The sequence below is a fragment of the Hypanus sabinus genome, assembly GCF_030144855.1.
Source record: "Hypanus sabinus isolate sHypSab1 chromosome 1 unlocalized genomic scaffold, sHypSab1.hap1 SUPER_1_unloc_6, whole genome shotgun sequence".
Classification (NCBI taxonomy): Eukaryota; Metazoa; Chordata; class Chondrichthyes; order Myliobatiformes; family Dasyatidae; genus Hypanus; species Hypanus sabinus.
Window position 1 is genome coordinate 354,037 of NW_026778913.1, and position 17,921 is coordinate 371,957.

A 17,921-nucleotide genomic window follows, 5' to 3' on the forward strand; every position below is an offset into this window, starting at 1 on the left:
GGGAGTAGGGAGGGACAGAGGGAACAGAGTACAAGGGCAGGACACACACTGTAAGGTGGGGAGTAGGGAGGGACAGAGGGAACAGAGTACAAGGGCAGGACACACACTGTAAGGTGGGGAGTAGGGAGGGACAGAGGGAACTTGGTGTGCAAGGGCAGGTCACACACTGTAAAGTCGGGGGTTGGGAGGGACTGAGGGAACTTGGTGTACAAGGGCAGGTCAGACACTGTAAGGTGGGGAGTAGGGAGGGACAGAGGGAACAGAGTACAAGGGCAGGACACACACTGTAAGGTGGGGAGTAGGGAGGGACAGAGGGAACAGAGTACAAGGGCAGGACACACACTGTAAGGTGGGGAGCAGGGAGGGACAGAGGGAACAGAGTACAAGGGCAGGACACACACTGTAAAGTGGGGAGTAGGGAGGGACAGAGGGAACTTGGTGTATAAGGGCAGGACACACTGTAAGGTGGGGAGTTGGGAGGGACAGAGGGAATTCAGTGTACAAGGGCAGGACACACTGTAAGGTGGGGAGTTGGGAGGGACAGAGGGAATTCAGTGTACAAGGGCAGGACACACTGTAAGGTGGGGAGTCGGGAGGGACAGAGGGAATTCAGTGTACAAGGGCAGGACACACTGTAAGGTGGGGAGTTGGGAGGGACAGAGGGAATTCAGTGTACAAGGGCAGAACACACACTGTAAGGTGGGGAGTAGGGAGGGACAGAGGGAATTCAGTGTAAAAGGGCAGGACACACACTGTAAGGTGGGGAGTAGGGAGGGACAGAGCGAACTTGGTGTACAAGGGCAGGACACACTGTAAGGTGGGGAGGTAGGAGGGACAGAGGGAATTCAGTGTAAAAGGGCAGGACACACACTGTAAGGTGGGGAGTAGGGAAGGACAGAGGGAATTCAGTGTAAAAGGGCAGGACACACACTGTAAGGTGGGGAGTAGGGAAGGACAGAGGGAACTTGGTGTACAAGTACAGGACACACACTGTAAGGTGGGGAGCAGGGAGGGACAGAGGGAATTCAGTGTACAAGGGCAGGACACACTGAAAGGTGGGGAGTAGAGAGGGACAGAGGGAACTCAGTGTACACGGACAGGACACACACTGTAAGGTGGGGAGTAGGGAGGGACAGAGGCAACTTGGTGTACAAGGGCAGGACACACACTGTAAGGTGGGGAGTAGGGAGGGACAGAGGGAATTTGGTGCACAAGGGCAGGACACACTGTAAGGTGGGGAGTAGGGAGGGACAAAGGGAATTCAGTGTACAAGGGCAGGACACACACTGTAAGGTGGGGAGTAGGGAGGGACAGAGGGAACTTGGTGTATAAGGGCAGGACACACACTGTAAGGTGGGGAGTAGGGAGGGACAGAGGGAACTGGGTGTAGAAGGGCAGGACACACACTGTAAGGTGGGGAGTAGGGAGGGACTGAGGGAACTGGGTGTACAAGGGCAGGACACACACTGTAAGGTGGGGAGTAGGGAGGGACTGAGGGAACTTGGTGTACAAGGGCAGGACACACACTGTAAGGTGGGGAGCAGGGAGGGACAGAGGGAATACAGTGTAAAAGGGCAGGACACACACTGTAAGGTGGGGAGTCGGGAGGGACTGAGGGAACTTGGTGTACAAGGTCAGGACACACACTGTAAGGTGGGGAGTAGGGAGGGACAGAGGGAACTTGGTGTACAAGGGCAGGACACACACTGTAAGGTGGGCAGCAGGGAGAGTCAGAGGGAATTCAGTGTACAAGGACAGGACACACACTGCAAGGTGGTGAGTAGGGAGGGACTGAGGGAACTTGGTGTACAAGGTCAGGACACACACTGTAAGGTGGGGAGCAGGGATGGACAGAGGGAATTCAGTGTAAAAGGGCAGGACACACACTGTAAGGTGGGGAGTAGGGAGGGACAGAGGGAACTTGGTGTATAAGGGCAGGACACACACTGTAAGGTGGGGAGCAGGGAGGGACTGAGAGAACTTGGTGTACAAGGGCAGGACACACACTGTAAGGTGGGGAATAGGGAGGGACTGAGGGAACTTGGTGTACAAGGTCAGGACACACACTGTAAGATGGGGAGCAGGGAGGGACAGAGGGAACTCAGTGTACAAGGGCAGGTCACACTGTAAGGTGGGGAGTAGGGAGGGACAGAGGGAATTCAGTGTAAAAGGGCAGGACACACACTGTAAGGTGGGGAGTAGGGAGGGACAGAGGGAACTTGGTGTACAAGGGCAGGTCACACACTGTAAAGTGGGGGGTTGGGAGGGACTGAGGGAACTTGGTGTACAAGGGCAGGTCAGACACTGTAAGGTGGGGAGTAGGGAGGGACAGAGGGAACAGAGTACAAGGGCAGGACACACACTGTAAGGTGGGGAGTAGGGAGGGACAGAGGGAACAGAGTACAAGGGCAGGACACACACTGTAAGGTGGGGAGTAGGGAGGGACAGAGGGAACTTGGTGTGCAAGGGCAGGTCACACACTGTAAAGTCGGGGGTTGGGAGGGACTGAGGGAACTTGGTGTACAAGGGCAGGTCAGACACTGTAAGGTGGGGAGTAGGGAGGGACAGAGGGAACAGAGTACAAGGGCAGGACACACACTGTAAGGTGGGGAGTAGGGAGGGACAGAGGGAACAGAGTACAAGGGCAGGACACACACTGTAAGGTGGGGAGCAGGGAGGGACAGAGGGAACAGAGTACAAGGGCAGGACACACACTGTAAAGTGGGGAGTAGGGAGGGACAGAGGGAACTTGGTGTATAAGGGCAGGACACACTGTAAGGTGGGGAGTTGGGAGGGACAGAGGGAATTCAGTGTACAAGGGCAGGACACACTGTAAGGTGGGGAGTTGGGAGGGACAGAGGGAATTCAGTGTACAAGGGCAGGACACACTGTAAGGTGGGGAGTTGGGAGGGACAGAGGGAATTCAGTGTACAAGGGCAGGACACACTGTAAGGTGGGGAGTTGGGAGGGACAGAGGGAATTCAGTGTACAAGGGCAGAACACACACTGTAAGGTGGGGAGTAGGGAGGGACAGAGGGAATTCAGTGTAAAAGGGCAGGACACACACTGTAAGGTGGGGAGTAGGGAGGGACAGAGCGAACTTGGTGTACAACGGCAGGACACACTGTAAGGTGGGGAGGTAGGAGGGACAGAGGGAATTCAGTGTAAAAGGGCAGGACACACACTGTAAGGTGGGGAGTAGGGAAGGACAGAGGGAATTCAGTGTAGAAGGGCAGGACACACACTGTAAGGTGGGGAGTAGGGAAGGACAGAGGGAACTTGGTGTACAAGTACAGGACACACACTGTAAGGTGGGGAGCAGGTAGGGACAGAGGGAATTCAGTGTACAAGGGCAGGACACACTGAAAGGTGGGGAGTAGAGAGGGACAGAGGGAACTCAGTGTACAAGGACAGGACACACACTGTAAGGTGGGGAGTAGGGAGGGACAGAGGCAACTTGGTGTACAAGGGCAGGACACACACTGTAAGGTGGGGAGTAGGGAGGGACAGAGGGAATTTGGTGCACAAGGGCAGGACACACACTGTAAGATGGGGAGTAGGGAGGGAAAGAAGGAACAGTGTATAAGGGCAGGGCATACACTGTAAGGTGGGGAGTAGGGAGGGACAGAGGGAATTCAGTGTAAAAGGGCAGGACACACACTGTAAGGTGGGGAGTAGGGAGGGACAGAGGGAACTTGGTGTACAAGGGCAGGACACACACTGTAAGGTGGGCAGCAGGGAGAGTCAGAGGGAATTCAGTGTACAAGGACAGGACACACACTGCAAGGTGGTGAGTAGGGAGGGACTGAGGGAACTTGGTGTACAAGGTCAGGACACACACTGTAAGGTGGGGAGCAGGGATGGACAGAGGGAATTCAGTGTAAAAGGGCAGGACACACACTGTAAGGTGGGGAGTAGGGAGGGACAGAGGGAACTTGGTGTATAAGGGCAGGACACACACTGTAAGGTGGGGAGCAGGGAGGGACTGAGGGAACTTGGTGTACAAGGGCAGGACACACACTGTAAGGTGGGGAATAGGGAGGGACTGAGGGAACTTGGTGTACAAGGTCAGGACACACACTGTAAGATGGGGAGCAGGGAGGGACAGAGGGAACTCAGTGTATAAGGGCAGGTCACACTGTAAGGTGGGGAGTAGGGAGGGACAGAGGGAATTCAGTGTAATAGGGCAGGACACACACTGTAAGGTGGGGAGTAGGGAGGGACAGAGGGAACTTGGTGTACAAGGGCAGGTCACACACTGTAAAGTGGGGGGTTGGGAGGGACTGAGGGAACTTGGTGTACAAGGGCAGGTCAGACACTGTAAGGTGGGGAGTAGGGAGGGACAGAGGGAACAGAGTACAAGGGCAGGACACACACTGTAAGGTGGGGAGTAGGGAGGGACAGAGGGAACAGAGTACAAGGGCAGGACACACACTGTAAGGTGGGGAGCAGGGAGGGACAGAGGGAACAGAGTACAAGGGCAGGACACACACTGTAAAGTGGGGAGTAGGGAGGGACAGAGGGAACTTGGTGTATAAGGGCAGGACACACTGTAAGGTGGGGAGTTGGGAGGGACAGAGGGAATTCAGTGTACAAGGGCAGGACACACTGTAAAGTGGGGAGTAGGGAGGGACAGAGGGAACTTGGTGTATAAGGGCAGGACACACTGTAAGGTGGGGAGTTGGGAGGGACAGAGGGAATTCAGTGTACAAGGGCAGGACACACTGTAAGGTGGGGAGTTGGGAGGGACAGAGGGAATTCAGTGTACAAGGGCAGGACACACTGTAAGGTGGGGAGTTGGGAGGGAAAGAGGGAATTCAGTGTACAAGGGCAGGACACACTGTAAGGTGGGGAGTTGGGAGGGACAGAGGGAATACAGAGTACAAGGGCAGGACACACACTGTAAGGTGGGGAGTAGGGAGGGACAGAGGGAACAGAGTACCAGGGCAGGACACACACTGTAAGGTGGGGAGCAGGGAGGGACAGAGGGAACAGAGTACAAGGGCAGGACACACACTGTAAAGTGGGGAGTAGGGAGGGACAGAGGGAACTTGGTGTACAAGGGCAGGACACACTGTAAGGTGGGGAGTTGGGAGGGACAGAGGGAATTCAGTGTACAAGGGCAGAACACACACTGTAAGGTGGGGAGTAGGGAGGGACAGAGGGAATTCAGTGTAAAAGGGCAGGACACACACTGTAAGGTGGGGAGTAGGGAGGGACAGAGCGAACTTGGTGTACATGGGCAGGACACACTGTAAGGTGGGGAGGTAGGAGGGACAGAGGGAATTCAGTGTAAAAGGGCAGGACACACACTGTAAGGTGGGGAGTAGGGAAGGACAGAGGGAATTCAGTGTAAAAGGGCAGGACACACACTGTAAGGTGGGGAGTAGGGAAGGACAGAGGGAACTTGGTGTACAAGTACAGGACACACACTGTAAGGTGGGGAGCAGGGAGGGACAGAGGGAATTCAGTGTACAAGGGCAGGACACACTGAAAGGTGGGGAGTAGAGAGGGACAGAGGGAACTCAGTGTACACGGACAGGACACACACTGTAAGGTGGGGAGTAGGGAGGGACAGAGGCAACTTGGTGTACAAGGGCAGGACACACACTGTAAGGTGGGGAGTAGGGAGGGACAGAGGGAATTTGGTGCACAAGGGCAGGACACACTGTAAGGTGGGGAGTAGGGAGGGACAAAGGGAATTCAGTGTACAAGGGCAGGACACACACTGTAAGGTGGGGAGTAGGGAGGGACAGAGGGAACTTGGTGTATAAGGGCAGGACACACACTGTAAGGTGGGGAGTAGGGAGGGACAGAGGGAACTGGGTGTAGAAGGGCAGGACACACACTGTAAGGTGGGGAGTAGGGAGGGACTGAGGGAACTGGGTGTACAAGGGCAGGACACACACTGTAAGGTGGGGAGTAGGGAGGGACTGAGGGAACTTGGTGTACAAGGGCAGGACACACACTGTAAGGTGGGGAGCAGGGAGGGACAGAGGGAATACAGTGTAAAAGGGCAGGACACACACTGTAAGGTGGGGAGTCGGAAGGGACTGAGGGAACTTGGTGTACAGGGTCAGGACACACACTGTAAGGTGGGGAGTAGGGAGGGACAGAGGGAACTTGGTGTACAAGGGCAGGACACACACTGTAAGGTGGGCAGCAGGGAGAGTCAGAGGGAATTCAGTGTACAAGGACAGGACACACACTGCAAGGTGGTGAGTAGGGAGGGACTGAGGGAACTTGGTGTACAAGGTCAGGACACACACTGTAAGGTGGGGAGCAGGGATGGACAGAGGGAATTCAGTGTAAAAGGGCAGGACACACACTGTAAGGTGGGGAGTAGGGAGGGACAGAGGGAACTTGGTGTATAAGGGCAGGACACACACTGTAAGGTGGGGAGCAGGGAGGGACAGAGGGAATTCAGTGTACAAGGGCAGGACACACTGAAAGGTGGGGAGTAGAGAGGGACAGAGGGAACTCAGTGTACAAGGACAGGACACACACTGTAAGGTGGGGAGTAGGGAGGGACAGAGGCAACTTGGTGTACAAGGGCAGGACACACACTGTAAGGTGGGGAGTAGGGAGGGACAGAGGGAATTTGGTGCACAAGGGCAGGACACACACTGTAAGATGGGGAGTAGGGAGGGAAAGAAGGAACAGTGTATAAGGGCAGGGCATACACTGTTAGGTGGGGAGTAGGGAGGGACAGAGGGAATTCAGTGTAAAAGGGCAGGACACACACTGTAAGGTGGGGAGTAGGGAGGGACAGAGGGAACTTGGTGTACAAGGGCAGGACACACACTGTAAGGTGGGCAGCAGGGAGAGTCAGAGGGAATTCAGTGTACAAGGACAGGACACACACTGCAAGGTGGTGAGTAGGGAGGGACTGAGGGAACTTGGTGTACAAGGTCAGGACACACACTGTAAGGTGGGGAGCAGGGATGGACAGAGGGAATTCAGTGTAAAAGGGCAGGACACACACTGTAAGGTGGGGAGTAGGGAGGGACAGAGGGAACTTGGTGTATAAGGGCAGGACACACACTGTAAGGTGGGGAGCAGGGAGGGACTGAGGGAACTTGGTGTACAAGGGCAGGACACACACTGTAAGGTGGGGAATAGGGAGGGACTGAGGGAACTTGGTGTACAAGGTCAGGACACACACTGTAAGATGGGGAGCAGGGAGGGACAGAGGGAACTCAGTGTATAAGGGCAGGTCACACTGTAAGGTGGGGAGTAGGGAGGGACAGAGGGAATTCAGTGTAATAGGGCAGGACACACACTGTAAGGTGGGGAGTAGGGAGGGACAGAGGGAACTTGGTGTACAAGGGCAGGTCACACACTGTAAAGTGGGGGGTTGGGAGGGACTGAGGGAACTTGGTGTACAAGGGCAGGTCAGACACTGTAAGGTGGGGAGTAGGGAGGGACAGAGGGAACAGAGTACAAGGGCAGGACACACACTGTAAGGTGGGGAGTAGGGAGGGACAGAGGGAACAGAGTACAAGGGCAGGACACACACTGTAAGGTGGGGAGCAGGGAGGGACAGAGGGAACAGAGTACAAGGGCAGGACACACACTGTAAAGTGGGGAGTAGGGAGGGACAGAGGGAACTTGGTGTATAAGGGCAGGACACACTGTAAGGTGGGGAGTTGGGAGGGACAGAGGGAATTCAGTGTACAAGGGCAGGACACACTGTAAAGTGGGGAGTAGGGAGGGACAGAGGGAACTTGGTGTATAAGGGCAGGACACACTGTAAGGTGGGGAGTTGGGAGGGACAGAGGGAATTCAGTGTACAAGGGCAGGACACACTGTAAGGTGGGGAGTTGGGAGGGACAGAGGGAATTCAGTGTACAAGGGCAGGACACACTGTAAGGTGGGGAGTTGGGAGGGACAGAGGGAATTCAGTGTACAAGGGCAGGACACACTGTAAGGTGGGGAGTTGGGAGGGACAGAGGGAATACAGAGTACAAGGGCAGGACACACACTGTAAGGTGGGGAGTAGGGAGGGACAGAGGGAACAGAGTACCAGGGCAGGACACACACTGTAAGGTGGGGAGCAGGGAGGGACAGAGGGAACAGAGTACAAGGGCAGGACACACACTGTAAAGTGGGGAGTAGGGAGGGACAGAGGGAACTTGGTGTACAAGGGCAGGACACACTGTAAGGTGGGGAGTTGGGAGGGACAGAGGGAATTCAGTGTACAAGGGCAGAACACACACTGTAAGGTGGGGAGTAGGGAGGGACAGAGGGAATTCAGTGTAAAAGGGCAGGACACACACTGTAAGGTGGGGAGTAGGGAGGGACAGAGCGAACTTGGTGTACAAGGGCAGGACACACTGTAAGGTGGGGAGGTAGGAGGGACAGAGGGAATTCAGTGTAAAAGGGCAGGACACACACTGTAAGGTGGGGAGTAGGGAAGGACAGAGGGAATTCAGTGTAAAAGGGCAGGACACACACTGTAAGGTGGGGAGTAGGGAAGGACAGAGGGAACTTGGTGTACAAGTACAGGACACACACTGTAAGGTGGGGAGCAGGGAGGGACAGAGGGAATTCAGTGTACAAGGGCAGGACACACTGAAAGGTGGGGAGTAGAGAGGGACAGAGGGAACTCAGTGTACACGGACAGGACACACACTGTAAGGTGGGGAGTAGGGAGGGACAGAGGCAACTTGGTGTACAAGGGCAGGACACACACTGTAAGGTGGGGAGTAGGGAGGGACAGAGGGAATTTGGTGCACAAGGGCAGGACACACTGTAAGGTGGGGAGTAGGGAGGGACAAAGGGAATTCAGTGTACAAGGGCAGGACACACACTGTAAGGTGGGGAGTAGGGAGGGACAGAGGGAACTTGGTGTATAAGGGCAGGACACACACTGTAAGGTGGGGAGTAGGGAGGGACAGAGGGAACTGGGTGTAGAAGGGCAGGACACACACTGTAAGGTGGGGAGTAGGGAGGGACTGAGGGAACTGGGTGTACAAGGGCAGGACACACACTGTAAGGTGGGGAGTAGGGAGGGACTGAGGGAACTTGGTGTACAAGGGCAGGACACACACTGTAAGGTGGGGAGCAGGGAGGGACAGAGGGAATACAGTGTAAAAGGGCAGGACACACACTGTAAGGTGGGGAGTCGGGAGGGACTGAGGGAACTTGGTGTACAAGGTCAGGACACACACTGTAAGGTGGGGAGTAGGGAGGGACAGAGGGAACTTGGTGTACAAGGGCAGGACACACACTGTAAGGTGGGCAGCAGGGAGAGTCAGAGGGAATTCAGTGTACAAGGACAGGACACACACTGCAAGGTGGTGAGTAGGGAGGGACTGAGGGAACTTGGTGTACAAGGTCAGGACACACACTGTAAGGTGGGGAGCAGGGATGGACAGAGGGAATTCAGTGTAAAAGGGCAGGACACACACTGTAAGGTGGGGAGTAGGGAGGGACAGAGGGAACTTGGTGTATAAGGGCAGGACACACACTGTAAGGTGGGGAGCAGGGAGGGACTGAGGGAACTTGGTGTACAAGGGCAGGACACACACTGTAAGGTGGGGAATAGGGAGGGACTGAGGGAACTTGGTGTACAAGGTCAGGACACACACTGTAAGATGGGGAGCAGGGAGGGACAGAGGGAACTCAGTGTACAAGGGCAGGTCACACTGTAAGGTGGGGAGTAGGGAGGGACAGAGGGAATTCAGTGTAAAAGGGCAGGACACACACTGTAAGGTGGGGAGTAGGGAGGGACAGAGGGAACTTGGTGTACAAGGGCAGGTCACACACTGTAAAGTGGGGGGTTGGGAGGGACTGAGGGAACTTGGTGTACAAGGGCAGGTCAGACACTGTAAGGTGGGGAGTAGGGAGGGACAGAGGGAACAGAGTACAAGGGCAGGACACACACTGTAAGGTGGGGAGTAGGGAGGGACAGAGGGAACAGAGTACAAGGGCAGGACACACACTGTAAGGTGGGGAGTAGGGAGGGACAGAGGGAACTTGGTGTGCAAGGGCTGGTCACACACTGTAAAGTCGGGGGTTGGGAGGGACTGAGGGAACTTGGTGTACAAGGGCAGGTCAGACACTGTAAGGTGGGGAGTAGGGAGGGACAGAGGGAACAGAGTACAAGGGCAGGACACACACTGTAAGGTGGGGAGTAGGGAGGGACAGAGGGAACAGAGTACAAGGGCAGGACACACACTGTAAGGTGGGGAGCAGGGAGGGACAGAGGGAACAGAGTACAAGGGCAGGACACACACTGTAAAGTGGGGAGTAGGGAGGGACAGAGGGAACTTGGTGTATAAGGGCAGGACACACTGTAAGGTGGGAAGTTGGGAGGGACAGAGGGAATTCAGTGTACAAGGGCAGGACACACTGTAAGGTGGGGAGTTGGGAGGGACAGAGGGAATTCAGTGTACAAGGGCAGGACACACTGTAAGGTGGGGAGTTGGGAGGGACAGAGGGAATTCAGTGTACAAGGGCAGGACACACTGTAAGGTGGGGAGTTGGGAGGGACAGAGGGAATTCAGTGTACAAGGGCAGAACACACACTGTAAGGTGGGGAGTAGGGAGGGACAGAGGGAATTCAGTGTAAAAGGGCAGGACACACTCTGTAAGGTGGGGAGTAGGGAGGGACAGAGCCAACTTGGTGTACAAGGGCAGGACACACTGTAAGGTGGGGAGGTAGGAGGGACAGAGGGAATTCAGTGTAAAAGGGCAGGACACACACTGTAAGGTGGGGAGTAGGGAAGGACAGAGGGAATTCAGTGTAAAAGGGCAGGACACACGCTGTAAGGTGGGGAGTAGGGAACGACAGAGGGAACTTGGTGTACAAGTACAGGACACACACTGTAAGGTGGGGAGCAGGGAGGGACAGAGGGAATTCAGTGTACAAGGGCAGGACACACTGAAAGGTGGGGAGTAGAGAGGGACAGAGGGAACTCAGTGTACAAGGACAGGACACACACTGTAAGGTGGGGAGTAGGGAGGGACAGAGGCAACTTGGTGTAAAAGGGCAGGACACACACTGTAAGGTGGGGAGTAGGGAGGGACAGAGGGAATTTGGTGCACAAGGGCAGGACACACACTGTAAGATGGGGAGTAGGGAGGGAAAGAAGGAACTCAGTGTATAAGGGCAGGGCATACACTGTAAGGTGGGGAGTAGGGAGGGACAGAGGGAATTCAGTGTAAAAGGGCAGGACACACACTGTAAGGTGGGGAGTAGGGAGGGACAGAGGGAACTTGGTGTACAAGGGCAGGACACACACTGTAAGGTGGGCAGCAGGGAGAGTCAGAGGGAATTCAGTGTACAAGGACAGGACACACACTGCAAGGTGGTGAGTAGGGAGGGACTGAGGGAACTTGGTGTACAAGGTCAGGACACACACTGTAAGGTGGGGAGCAGGGATGGACAGAGGGAATTCAGTGTAAAAGGGCAGGACACACACTGTAAGGTGGGGAGTAGGGAGGGACAGAGGGAACTTGGTGTATAAGGGCAGGACACACACTGTAAGGTGGGGAGCAGGGAGGGACTGAGGGAACTTGGTGTACAAGGGCAGGACACACACTGTAAGGTGGGGAATAGAGAGGGACTGAGGGAACTTGGTGTACAAGGTCAGGACACACACTGTAAGATGGGGAGCAGGGAGGGACAGAGGGAACTCAGTGTACAAGGGCAGGTCACACTGTAAGGTGGGGAGTAGGGAGGGACAGAGGGAATTCAGTGTAAAAGGGCAGGACACACACTGTAAGGTGGGGAGTAGGGAGGGACAGAGGGAACTTGGTGTACAAGGGCAGGTCACACACTGTAAAGTGGGGGGTTGGGAGGGACTGAGGGAACTTGGTGTACAAGGGCAGGTCAGACACTGTAAGGTGGGGAGTAGGGAGGGACAGAGGGAACAGAGTACAAGGGCAGGACACACACTGTAAGGTGGGGAGTAGGGAGGGACAGAGGGAACAGAGTACAAGGGCAGGACACACACTGTAAGGTGGGGAGCAGGGAGGGACAGAGGGAACAGAGTACAAGTGCAGGACACACACTGTAAAGTGGGGAGTAGGGAGGGACAGAGGGAACTTGGTGTATAAGGGCAGGACACACTGTAAGGTGGGGAGTTGGGAGGGACAGAGGGAATTCAGTGTACAAGGGCAGGACACACTGTAAGGTGGGGAGTTGGGAGGGACAGAGGGAATTCAGTGTACAAGGGCAGGACACACTGTAAGGTGGGGAGTAGAGAGGGACAGAGGGAATTCAGTGTACAAGGGCAGGACACACTGTAAGGTGGGGAGTTGGGAGGGACAGAGGGAATACAGTGTACAAGGGCAGAACACACACTGTAAGGTGGGGAGTAGGGAGGGACAGAGGGAATTCAGTGTAAAAGGGCAGGACACACACTGTAAGGTGGGGAGTAGGGAGGGACAGAGCGAACTTGGTGTACAAGGGCAGGACACACTGTAAGGTGGGGAGGTAGGAGGGACAGAGGGAATTCAGTATAAAAGGGCAGGACACACACTGTAAGGTGGGGAGTAGGGAAGGACAGAGGGAATTCAGTGTAAAAGGGCAGGACACACACTGTAAGGTGGGGAGTAGGGAAGGACAGAGGGAACTTGGTGTACAAGTACAGGACACACACTGTAAAGTCGGGGGTTGGGAGGGACTGAGGGAACTTGGTGTACAAGGGCAGGTCAGACACTGTAATGTGGGGAGTAGGGAGGGACAGAGGGAACAGAGTACAAGGGCAGGACACACACTGTAAGGTGGGGAGTAGGGAGGGACAGAGGGAACAGAGTACCAGGGCAGGACACACACTGTAAGGTGGGGAGCAGGGAGGGACAGAGGGAACAGAGTACAAGGGCAGGACACACACTGTAAAGTGGGGAGTAGGGAGGGACAGAGGGAACTTGGTGTACAAGGGCAGGACACACTGTAAGGTGGGGAGTTGGGAGGGACAGAGGGAATTCAGTGTACAAGGGCAGGACACACTGTAAGGTGGGGAGTTGGGAGGGACAGAGGGAATACAGTGTACAAGGGCAGAACACACACTGTAAGGTGGGGAGTAGGGAGGGACTGAGGGAATTCAGTGTAAAAGGGCAGGATACACACTGTAAGGTGGGGAGTAGGGAGGGACAGAGCGAACTTGGTGTACAAGGGCAGGACACACTGTAAGGTGGGGAGGTAGGAGGGACAGAGGGAATTCAGTGTAAAAGGGCAGGGCACACACTGTAAGGTGGGGAGTAGGGAAGGACAGAGGGAATTCAGTGTAAAAGGGCAGGACACACACTGTAAGGTGGGGAGTAGGGAAGGACAGAGGGAACTTGGTGTACAAGTACAGGACACACACTGTAAGGTGGGGAGCAGGGAGGGACAGAGGGAATTCAGTGTACAAGGGCAGGACACACTGAAAGGTGGGGAGTAGAGAGGGACAGAGGGAACTCAGTGTACAAGGACAGGACACACACTGTAAGGTGGGGAGTAGGGAGGGACAGAGGGAATTCAGTGTACAAGGGCAGGACACACTGAAAGGTGGGGAGTAGAGAGGGACAGAGGGAACTCAGTGTACAAGGACAGGACACACACTGTAAGGTGGGGAGTAGGGAGGGACAGAGGCAACTTGGTGTACAAGGGCAGGACACACACTGTAAGGTGGGGAGTAGGGAGGGACAGAGGGAATTTGGTGTACAAGGGCAGGTCAGACACTGTAAGGTGGGGAGTAGGGAGGGAGAGAGGGAACAGAGTACAAGGGCAGGACACACACTGTAAGGTGGGGAGTAGGGAGGGACAGAGGGAACAGAGTACAAGGGCAGGACACACACTGTAAGGTGGGGAGTAGGGAGGGACAGAGGGAACTTGGTGTGCAAGGGCAGGTCACACACTGTAAAGTCGGGGGTTGGGAGGGACTGAGGGAACTTGGTGTACAAGGGCAGGTCAGACACTGTAAGGTGGGGAGTAGGGAGGGACAGAGGGAACAGAGTACAAGGGCAGGACACACACTGTAAGGTGGGGAGTAGGGAGGGACAGAGGGAACAGAGTACCAGGGCAGGACACACACTGTAAGGTGGGGAGCAGGGAGGGACAGAGGGAACAGAGTACAAGGGCAGGACACACACTGTAAAGTGGGGAGTAGGGAGGGACAGAGGGAACTTGGTGTACAAGGGCAGGACACACTGTAAGGTGGGGAGTTGGGAGGGACAGAGGGAATTCAGTGTACAAGGGCAGGACACACTGTAAGGTGGGGAGTTGGGAGGGACAGAGGGAATTCAGTGTACAAGGGCAGAACACACACTGTAAGGTGGGGAGTAGGGAGGGACAGAGGGAATTCAGTGTAAAAGGGCAGGATACACACTGTAAGGTGGGGAGTAGGGAGGGACAGAGCGAACTTGGTGTACAAGGGCAGGACACACTGTAAGGTGGGGAGGTAGGAGGGACAGAGGGAATTCAGTGTAAAAGGGCAGGACACACACTGTAAGGTGGGGAGTAGGGAAGGACAGAGGGAATTCAGTGTAAAAGGGCAGGACACACACTGTAAGGTGGGGAGTAGGGAAGGACAGAGGGAACTTGGTGTACAAGTACAGGACACACACTGTAAGGTGGGGAGCAGGGAGGGACAGAGGGAATTCAGTGTACAAGGGCAGGACACACTGAAAGGTGGGGAGTAGAGAGGGACAGAGGGAACTCAGTGTACAAGGACAGGACACACACTGTAAGGTGGGGAGTAGGGAGGGACAGAGGCAACTTGGTGTACAAGGGCAGGACACACACTGTAAGGTGGGGAGTAGGGAGGGACAGAGGGAATTTGGTGCACAAGGGCAGGACACACACTGTAAGATGGGGAGTAGGGAGGGAAAGAAGGAACAGTGTATAAGGGCAGGGCATACACTGTAAGGTGGGGAGTAGGGAGGGACAGAGGGAATTCAGTGTAAAAGGGCAGGACAGACACTGTAAGGTGGGGAGTAGGGAGGGACAGAGGGAACTTGGTGTACAAGGGCAGGACACACACTGTAAGGTGGGCAGCAGGGAGAGTCAGAGGGAATTCAGTGTACAAGGACAGGACACACACTGCAAGGTGGTGAGTAGGGAGGGACTGAGGGAACTTGGTGTACAAGGTCAGGACACACACTGTAAGGTGGGGAGCAGGGATGGACAGAGGGAATTCAGTGTAAAAGGGCAGGACACACACTGTAAGGTGGGGAGTAGGGAGGGACTGAGGGAACTTGGTGTACAAGGGCAGGACACACACTGTAAGGTGGGGAATAGGGAGGGACTGAGGGAACTTGGTGTACAAGGTCAGGACACACACTGTAAGATGGGGAGCAGGGAGGGACAGAGGGAACTCAGTGTACAAGGGCAGGTCACACTGTAAGGTGGGGAGTAGGGAGGGACAGAGGGAATTCAGTGTAAAAGGGCAGGACACACACTGTAAGGTGGGGAGTTGGGAGGGACAGAGGGAACTTGGTGTACAATGGCAGGTCACACACTGTAAAGTGGGGGGTTGGGAGGGACTGAGGGAACTTGGTGTACAAGGGCAGGTCAGACACTGTAAGGTGGGGAGTAGGGAGGGACAGAGGGAACTTGGTGTACAAGGGCAGGTCACACACTGTAAAGTGGGGGGTTGGGAGGGACTGAGGGAACTTGGTGTACAAGGGCAGGTCAGACACTGTAAGGTGGGGAGTAGGGAGGGACAGAGGGAACAGAGTACAAGGGCAGGACACACACTGTAAGGTGGGGAGTAGGGAGGGACAGAGGGAACAGAGTACAAGGGCAGGACACACACTGTAAGGTGGGGAGCAGGGAGGGACAGAGGGAACAGAGTACAAGGGCAGGACACACACTGTAAAGTGGGGAGTAGGGAGGGACAGAGGGAACTTGGTGTATAAGGGCAGGACACACTGTAAGGTGGGGAGTTGGGAGGGACAGAGGGAATTCAGTGTACAAGGGCAGGACACACTGTAAGGTGGGGAGTTGGGAGGGACAGAGGGAATTCAGTGTACAAGGGCAGGACACACTGTAAGGTGGGGAGTTGGGAGGGACAGAGGGAATTCAGTGTACAAGGGCAGGACACACTGTAAGGTGGGGAGTTGGGAGGGACAGAGGGAATTCAGTGTACAAGGGCAGAACACACACTGTAAGGTGGGGAGTAGGGAGGGACAGAGGGAATTCAGTGTAAAAGGGCAGGACACACACTGTAAGGTGGGGAGTAGGGAGGGACAGAGCGAACTTGGTGTACAAGGGCAGGACATACACTGTAAGGTGGGGAGCAGGGAGGGACAGAGGGAATTCAGTGTAAAAGGGCAGGACACACACTGTAAGGTGGGGAGTAGGGAAGGACAGAGGGAATTCAGTGTAAAAGGGCAGGACACACACTGTAAGGTGGGGAGTAGGGAAGGACAGAGGGAACTTGGTGTACAAGTACAGGACACACACTGTAAGGTGGGGAGCAGGGAGGGACAGAGGGAATTCAGTGTACAATGGCAGGACACACTGAAAGGTGGGGAGTAGAGAGGGACAGAGGGAACTCAGTGTACAAGGACAGGACACACACTGTAAGGTGGGGAGTAGGGAGGGACAGAGGCAACTTGGTGTACAAGGGCAGGACACACACTGTAAGGTGGGGAGTAGGGAGGGACAGAGGGAATTTGGTGCACAAGGGCAGGACACACTGTAAGGTGGGGAGTAGGGAGGGACAGAGGGAATTCAGTGTACAAGGGCAGGACACACACTGTAAGGTGGGGAGTAGGGAGGGACAGAGGGAACTTGGTGTATAAGGGCAGGACACACACTGTAAGGTGGGGAGTAGGGAGGGACAGAGGGAACTGGGTGTAGAAGGGCAGGACACACACTGTAAGGTGGGGAGTAGGGAGGGACTGAGGGAACTGGGTGTACAAGGGCAGGACACACACTGTAAGGTGGGGAGTAGGGAGGTACTGAGGGAACTTGGTGTACAAGGGCAGGACACACACTGTAAGGTGGGGAGCAGGGAGGGACAGAAGGAATACAGTGTAAAAGGGCAGGACACACACTGTAAGGTGGGGAGTCGGGAGGGACTGAGGGAACTTGGTGTACAAGGTCAGGACACACACTGTAAGGTGGGGAGTAGGGAGGGACAGAGGGAACTTGGTGTACAAGGGCAGGACACACACTGTAAGGTGGGCAGCAGGGAGAGTCAGAGGGAATTCAGTGTACAAGGACAGGACACACACTGCAAGGTGGTGAGTAGGGAGGGACTGAGGGAACTTGGTGTACAAGGTCAGGACACACACTGTAAGGTGGGGAGCAGGGATGGACAGAGGGAATTCAGTGTAAAAGGGCAGGACACACACTGTAAGGTGGGGAGTAGGGAGGGACAGAGGGAACTTGGTGTATAAGGGCAGGACACACACTGTAAGGTGGGGAGCAGGGAGGGACTGAGGGAACTTGGTGTACAAGGGCAGGACACACACTGTAAGGTGGGGAATAGGGAGGGACTGAGGGAACTTGGTGTACAAGGTCAGGACACACACTGTAAGATGGGGAGCAGGGAGGGACAGAGGGAACTCAGTGTACAAGGGCAGGTCACACTGTAAGGTGGGGAGTAGGGAGGGACAGAGGGAATTCAGTGTAAAAGGGCAGGACACACACTGTAAGGTGGGGAGTAGGGAGGGACAGAGGGAACTTGGTGTACAAGGGCAGGTCACACACTGTAAAGTGGGGGGTTGGGAGGGACTGAGGGAACTTGGTGTACAAGGGCAGGTCAGACACTGTAAGGTGGGGAGTAGGGAGGGACAGAGGGAACAGAGTACAAGGGCAGGACACACACTGTAAGGTGGGGAGTAGGGAGGGACAGAGGGAACAGAGTACAAGGGCAGGACACACACTGTAAGGTGGGGAGTAGGGAGGGACAGAGGGAACTTGGTGTGCAAGGGCAGGTCACACACTGTAAAGTCGGGGGTTGGGAGGGACTCAGGGA